Source organism: Leptonychotes weddellii, chromosome 5 (assembly GCF_054177405.1).
Source record: "Leptonychotes weddellii isolate Sample4059 chromosome 5, ASM5417740v2, whole genome shotgun sequence".
In the NCBI taxonomy this organism is placed as follows: Eukaryota; Metazoa; Chordata; class Mammalia; order Carnivora; family Phocidae; genus Leptonychotes; species Leptonychotes weddellii.
In genome coordinates, this window is record NC_138373.1 from 105,950,881 (window position 1) to 105,958,438 (window position 7,558).

Genomic DNA, 7,558 nt, shown 5'->3' on the forward strand with positions numbered 1-7,558 from the left:
ATATTGAGGTATGTACCCTCTATCCCTACACTCTGAAGAGTTTTGATCAAGAAAGGATGCTGTACTTTGTCAAATGCTTTTTCCGCATCTATTGAGAGGATCATATGGTTCTTGTTCTTTCTTTTATAAATGTATTGTATCACATTGATTGATTTGCAGATGTTGAACCAAACTTGCAGCCCAGGAATATCCTACTTGGTTGTGGTGAATAATCCTTTTAATGTACTGTTGGATCCTATTGGCTAGTATTTTGGTGAGAATGAAGTTTTTTAATTCTTCTTTAATCTCCTGGTTGACCCATTTATTTTTTAGTAGGATGCTATTTAGCCTCCATGTATTTGAGTTCTTTCTGACTTTCCTCTTGTGATTGAGTTCTAGTTTCAAAGCATTGTATTCCAAAAATATGCAGGGAATGATGCTAATCTTTTGGTACCAGTTGAGACCTAATTTGTGAGCTAGGATGTGATCTATTCTGGAGAATGTTCCATGGGCACTAGAGAAGAATGTATTTTCTGTTGCTTTGGGATGGAATGTTCTGAATATATCTGTGAAGTCCATTTGGTCCCGTGTCATTTAAAGTCTTTATTTCCTTGTTGATCTTTTGCTTGGATGATCTGTCCATTTCAGTGAGGGGGGTGTTGAAGTCCCCCACTATTATTGTATTGTTGTCAATGTGTTTCTTTGATTTTGTTATTCATTGGCTTGTATAATTGGCTGCTCCAATGTTAGGGGCATAGATATTTACAATTGTTAGATCTTCTTGTTGGATAGACCCTTTAAGTAGAATATAGTGTCCTTCCTCACCTCTTATTACAGTCTTTGGCTTAAAATCTAATTTGTTTGATACAAGGATTGCCACCCCAGCTTTCTTTTGATGCCCATTAGCATGGTAAATGATTTTCCACCCCCTTACTTTCAATCTGGGGGGGTCCTTGGGTCTAAAATGAGTCTTTTGCAGGCAGCATATCAATGGGTCTTGTTTTTTTATCCAATCTGATAGCCTGTGTCTTTTGATTGGGGCATTGAGCCCATTTACATTCAGGGTAAGTATTGAAAGATATGAATTTAGTGCCCTTGTATTGCCTGTAAGGTGACTGTTACTATATATTGTCTCTATTCCTTTCTGACCTATGTTACTTTTAGGCTCTCTCTTTGCTTAGAGGACCCCTTTCAATATTTCTTGTAGGGCTGGTTTCATGTTTGCAAATTCTTTTAGTTTTTGTTTTTCCTGGAAGCTTTTTATCTCTCCTATTTTCAATGAGAGCCTAGCTGGACATAATATTCTTGGCTGCATATTTTTCTTGTTTAGTGCTCTGAATATATCATGCCAGTCCTTTCTGGCCTTCCAGGTCTCTGTGGATAGGTTTGTTGCAAATCTAATGTTTCTACCATTGTAGGTTACAGACCTCTTGTCCTGAGCTGCTTTCAGGATTTTCTCTTTGTCTCTGAGACTTGTAAGTTTTACTATTAGATGTTGGGGTGTTGACCTATTTTTATTGATTTTGAGAGGGGTTCTCTGTGCCTCCTGGATTTTGATGCCTGTTTTTTTCCACAAATTAGGGAAGTTCTCTGCTATAATTTGCTCCAATGTACCTTCTGCTCCCCTCTCTCTTTCTTCTTCTTCTGGGATCCCAATTATTCTAATACTGTTTCGTCTTATGGTATCACTTATCTCTGGAATTCTGCCCTCATGATCCAGTAGTTGTTTATCTCTCTTTTTCTCAGCTTGTTTATTTTCCATCATTTGGTCTTCTATATCACTAATTCCCTCTTCTGCCTCATTTATCCTAGCAGTTAGTGCCTCGATATTTGATTGCACCTCATTAATAGCCTTTTTGATTTCTACTTGGTTAGATTTTAGTTCTTTTCTTTCTCCAAAAAGGGTTTCTCTTGTATCTTCCATGCTTTTTTCAAGTCCAGCTGGTATCTTTATAATCGTCATTCTGAACTCTAGTTCTGACATCTCACTAATGTCCATATTGATTAGGTCCCTGGCAGTCAGTACTGCCTCTTGTTCATTTTCTTGAGATGAGTTTTTCCGTCTTGTCATTTTGTCCAGAGAAGAATAGATGAATGGGAGAAAAAAATGCTAACAGAGTAACAACAACCCTAGAAAAATATGCACTAAACAAATCAGAAGAGACCCGAAACCAGGGGGAAAAGAAAGGGAAAGAAAAAAAAAGAATACGATCAGGCTGGTGAATAGATCAGAGCTACACACTAGATTTTGGGCATATTTTGGTCTGTTAGAAGAAACTGCCTCCCAAAATTTTAAAGAAAGAAAATCTTATATATGTACAAAAATAAGGGTAAATATGATGAAGGGATGGAGTATGTAAACATGTAAATTGTAAAGATGAACATTAGAGAAGATTTTATAAAAGGTATTTAAGATAAGTTGGTTGAAAAAAGAAAGAAGAAAAATGAAAAACAAAAAATAAAACAAAACAAAGGGAGAGAATGTGATCAAGCAGGAGACTAGAACAAAGCCATACACTAGAGATTTAGGGTATATTTTGGTCTGTTAGAAGAGACTGTATCCCAAAATTTTAAAGAGGGACAAACATATATATACAAAAAATAAGGTTAACAACAATGAAGGGATAGAATATGACTCTAAAAATGAAAATTAAAAAAGATTTAAAAAGAAGAATTTATATGATTTTGGTTGAAAAAGGGAAAAAGAGGGGCGCCTGGGTGGCTCAGTTGTTAAGTGTCAGCCTTTGGCCCCAGAGCATGATCCCAGGGTCCTGGGATCAAGCCCCACATTGGGCTCCCTGCTCCACAGGAAGCCTGCTTCTCCCTCTCCCACTCCCCCACTTGTATTCCCTCTCTCGCTGTGTCTCTCTCTGTCAAATAAATAAATAAAATCTTAAAAAAAAAAAGAAAAAAGAAAGAAAATAAAAAAAATTAACTTTGAAAGACTAAAGAATCATGGGGAAAAAAGCCATGAATTCTATGTGCTGTATTCCCCTTGTGCTGAAGTTCTGCAGTTTTCATTGATCAGTAAACGTGATCTTGGCTGGATTTTCTTGCAGATCTTCTGGGGGCGGGGCCTGTTGCAGTGATTCTCAAATGTCTTTGCCAGAGGGGGAATTGCATTGCCCTCATCAGGGCCAGGCTAGGTAATCTGCTCAGGTTTGCTCTGGGTAGCTTTTGTTCCCTGAAAGCTTTCCGTACAGCTTTGGAGGACAAGAATGAAAATTGTGGCCCCAATCTCTGGTCCCAGAGGAGCAGAGAGCATGGGGCCCCACTCCTTCATGGGTCCCCAGAGAAAAGCAGTCAATCACTCCTGTCTCTGTGGTCTCTGGCCGCACTCCGTGCTCACCTGGCCCAGGACCGAGTGTTTCTATCTCTGGCACATGACCCTGTTTGGAGTCTCCAAACCCAGCAGATTCCTGCAGTGTGCTCCTGTGCCGCTTCTCCTGAGGGAGAAAGGGGAGTCTCCCCGGATCTGCTGCTTGTTGGGTCCCTGCAGTGGCCCAGCTGTGCCATGGATCACAGTTTATGGCAACCCTGAGCTGAGAGCACACTCCTCAGCTCAGTCTATGTAGCCAGCCTCCCCACTCCAATACCTGGGAGCTCTGCTGCACTCAGGCACCCCCAGTCTTTCTGTGACGGTCCTGAGACCACACTGTCCCAGCGAGGGTTCCACCCCCCACTTAGCCACTGGAGCAACATCCCTCAGCAGAGCAGACTTCTAAAAGTTTCAATTTTGTGCTCCACTGCTCTATCACTTGCTGGTAGCCAGCTGACGGAGGCTCCCTCCCCCTGCGGTCTATCTTTGGTATATCCCCCCGATTCACTTCTCCGCATGTCCTACCTTCCAGAAAGTGGTCACTTTTCTGTTCATAGAGTTGCTGCTATTCTTTTCTTTGATCTCTTGTTGAGTTTGTAGGTGTTCAGAATGGTTTGATCCCTATCTAGCTGAATTCCTGGGACCAGATGAAATTTAAGTCTCATGCTCCTCTGCCATCTTGCTCCTCAAATCCCCATGCTTTATTTCTTTTATCAAACAGGTAGTAGTACTTTTTATAGTATACTTTGTTGAAAACTTTCCTTTTTTCTATTGAGTAGCTTTACCATTTTTGTCCAAAATGAATTAAATGTATATGTGTGGGTGTAGGTTTAGACTCTCTGTTCTGTTCTTCGGACCCATTTCTCTATCTCTAAGTCAATATCTCAGTGATTTGATTAGTGTAGCTGTATCAATTTGAAATCAGATGGTGTGATTCTCCTTTTTTTAATGAAAAAATTTTTTACTTAAATTCAATTTAGTTAACATATAGTGTATTATTAGTTTTAGGGGTAGAATTTGTGATTCATCAGTTGCATATAACACCCACTGCTCATTACATCAAGTGCCCTCCTTAATGCCCATCATCCATTTACCAAATACCCCACCCACCTCCCCTCCAGGAACCCTCAGTTTGGTCCCTATACTTAAGAGTCTTTTTTGGTTTGCCTCCCTCTCTGTTTTTATCTTATTGTATTTTTTCCTTCCCTTACTCTATGTTCATTAATTTTGTTTCTTAAATTCCACATATGAGTGAAATCATATGGTATTTGTCTATCTCTGACTAACTTATTTCACTTAGCATCATACCCTCTAGTTCCATCCATGTCATTGCAAATGGCAAGATTTCATTCTTTTTGATGGTTGAGTAATATATATTGAGTAATATATATATATATATATTGAGTAATGTAATATATATATATAATTCTTTCAACTTTGTCTTTCTTAAGATGTTTTTGGCTACCTGTCAGTTTTACTTTGCCATGTACATTGTGGAATCTGTTTGTCAATTTTTACAAAAAGCCTGCCAACCCTTAACCCTTTAATTGGGATTGAATTGAAGATATAAATTGATACCTTAACATTATTGTTTTTTCTAAGACATTAACCTAATATAACTACATTTATTTATTTTTATTTTTTATGTATTCAATTCTATGCTAGTAAATATGTTTTTGTTTTGTTTTTTTATTATGTTAGTTACCATACAGTACTTCATTAGTTTTTGATGTAGTTTCAACAATTCATTAGTTGTGTATAACACCCAGTGCTCATCACAACATGTGTTCTCCTTAATACCCATCACCAAGCTAACCCATCCCCCAACCCCATCCCCTCTGAAACCCTCAGATTGTTTCCTGGAGTCCATAGTCTCTCATAGTTTGTCTCCCCCTCTGATTTCCACCCCTCTTCAGTTTTCCCTCCCTTCCCGCATGGTCTTCCGCACTATTCCTTATGTTCCACATAGGAGTGAAACCATATGATAATTGTCTTTCTCTGCTTGACTTATTTCACTTGGCATAATCCCTCTGGTTCCATCCATGTTGATGCAAATGGTGGGTATTCATCCTTTCTGATGGCTGAGTAATATTCCATTGTGTATATGGACTTCATCTTCTTTATCCATTCATCTGTTGAAGGGCATCTCAGCTCCTTCCACAGTTTGACTATTATGGACATTGTTTTTTTTTTTTTTAAGATTTTATTTATTTATTTGAGAGAGAGAGTGAGAGAGAGAGCACAGGAGGGGGGAGCGGGAGAGGGAGAAGCAGACTCCCTGCTGAGCAGGTAGCCCGATGTGGGACTCGATCCCGGGACTCCAGGATCATGACCTGAGCCGAAGGCAGTCGCCCAACCAACTGAACCACCTAGGTGCCCTGGACATTGTTGTTATGAACATTGGGGTGCATATGCCCCTTCTTTTCAACATGTCTGTATCTTTGGGGTAAATACCCAGTAGTGCAATTGCTGGGTCATAGAGTAGCTCTATTTTTAACGTCTTGAGGAACCTCCATACTGTTTTCCGTAGTGGCTTTACCAGCTTGCATTCCCACCAACAAGTTTAAGAGGGTTCCCCCTTCTCCACGTCCTCTCCAACATTTGTTGTTTCCTGCCTTGTTAATTTTTGCCATTCTAACTGGTGTAAGGTGGTATCTCAGTGTGATTTTGATTTGAATTTCCCTGATGGCTAATGATGATGAACATTTTTTCATGTGTCTGTTAGCCGTTTGCATGTCTTCTTTTGAGAAGTGTCTGTTCATGTCTTCTGCCCATTTTTTGACTTGATTATTTGTTTTTTGGGTGTTGAGTTTGTGAAGTTCTTTATAGATCTTGGATACCAGCCCTTTATCCATAATGTCATTTGCAAATATCTTCTCCTGTTCCATGGGTTTTCTCTTTGTTTTGTTGACTGTTTCCTTTGCTGTGCAGAAGATTTTTATCTTGATGAAGCCCCAAAAGTTCATTTTTGCTTTTGTTTCACTAGCCTTTGGAGATGTATCTTGAAAGAAGTTGCTGTGGCTGTTGTCGAAGAGGTTATTGCCTATGTTTTCCTCTAGGATTTTGATGGATTCCTGTCTCACATTGAGGTCTTTCATCCATTTAGAATTTATCTTTGTGTATGGTGTAAGAGAATTATCAAGTTTCATTCTTCTGTATATACTAGCTGTCCAATTTTCCCAGCACCATTTATTGAAGAGACTTTTTTTCAATTGCATATTTTTTCCTGCTTTGTTTTGACCATAGAGTTGAGGGTCCATATCAGGGCTCTCTATTCTGTTCCATTGGTCTATATGTCTGTTTTTGTGCCAGTACCATGCTGTCTTGGTGATCCCTGCTTTGTAATATAGCTTGAGATCAGGCAACTTGATGCCCCCAGCTTTGTTTTTCTTTTTCAACATTTCCTTGGCGATTCGGGGTCTTTTCTGATTCCATACAAATTTTAGGATTGTTTGTTCCAGCACTTTGAAAAATGTCATTGGAATTTTGATCGGGATGGCATTGATGTTATAGATTGCTCTGGGTAGCAAGGACATTTTAACAATGTTTATTCTTCCGATCCATGAGCATGGAATATTTTTCCATCTTTTTGTGTCTTCTTCAATTTCTTTCATGAGTGTTCTGTAGTTCCTAGAGTATAGATCCTTTACCTCTTTGGTTAGGTTTATTCCGAGGTATCTTATTGTTTTTGGTGCAATTGTAAATGGATTCGTTTCTCTAATTTTTCTTTCTACAGTTGCATTGTTAGTGTATAAGAAAGCAACTGATTTCTGTGCATTGATTTTGTATCCTGCCACATTGCTGAATTGCTGTATGAGTTCTAGTAATTTGGGGGTGGAGTCTTTTAGGTTTTCCACATAAAGTATCATGTCATCTGTGAAGAGAGAGAGTTTGACTTCTCTTTGCCAATTTGAATACATATTATTTCTTTTTGTTGTCTCATTGCTGTTGCTAAGACTTCTAGTACTATGTTGAACAATAGTGGCAAGAGTGGACATCCTTGATGTGTTCCTGATCTTAAGTGAAAGGTTCTCAGCTTTTCCCCATTAATGATGATATTCTCTGTGGGTTTTTCATAGATGGATTTTATGAACTTGAGGAATGTTCCCTCTACCCCTATACTCTGAAGAGTTTTAATCAGGAAAGGATGCTGTATTTTGTCAAATGCTTTTTCTGCATGAGTTGAGAGGACCATATGGTTCTTCTTGCCCCTCTTATTATTGTGTTCTATCACATTGATTGATTTGCAAATGTTGAACC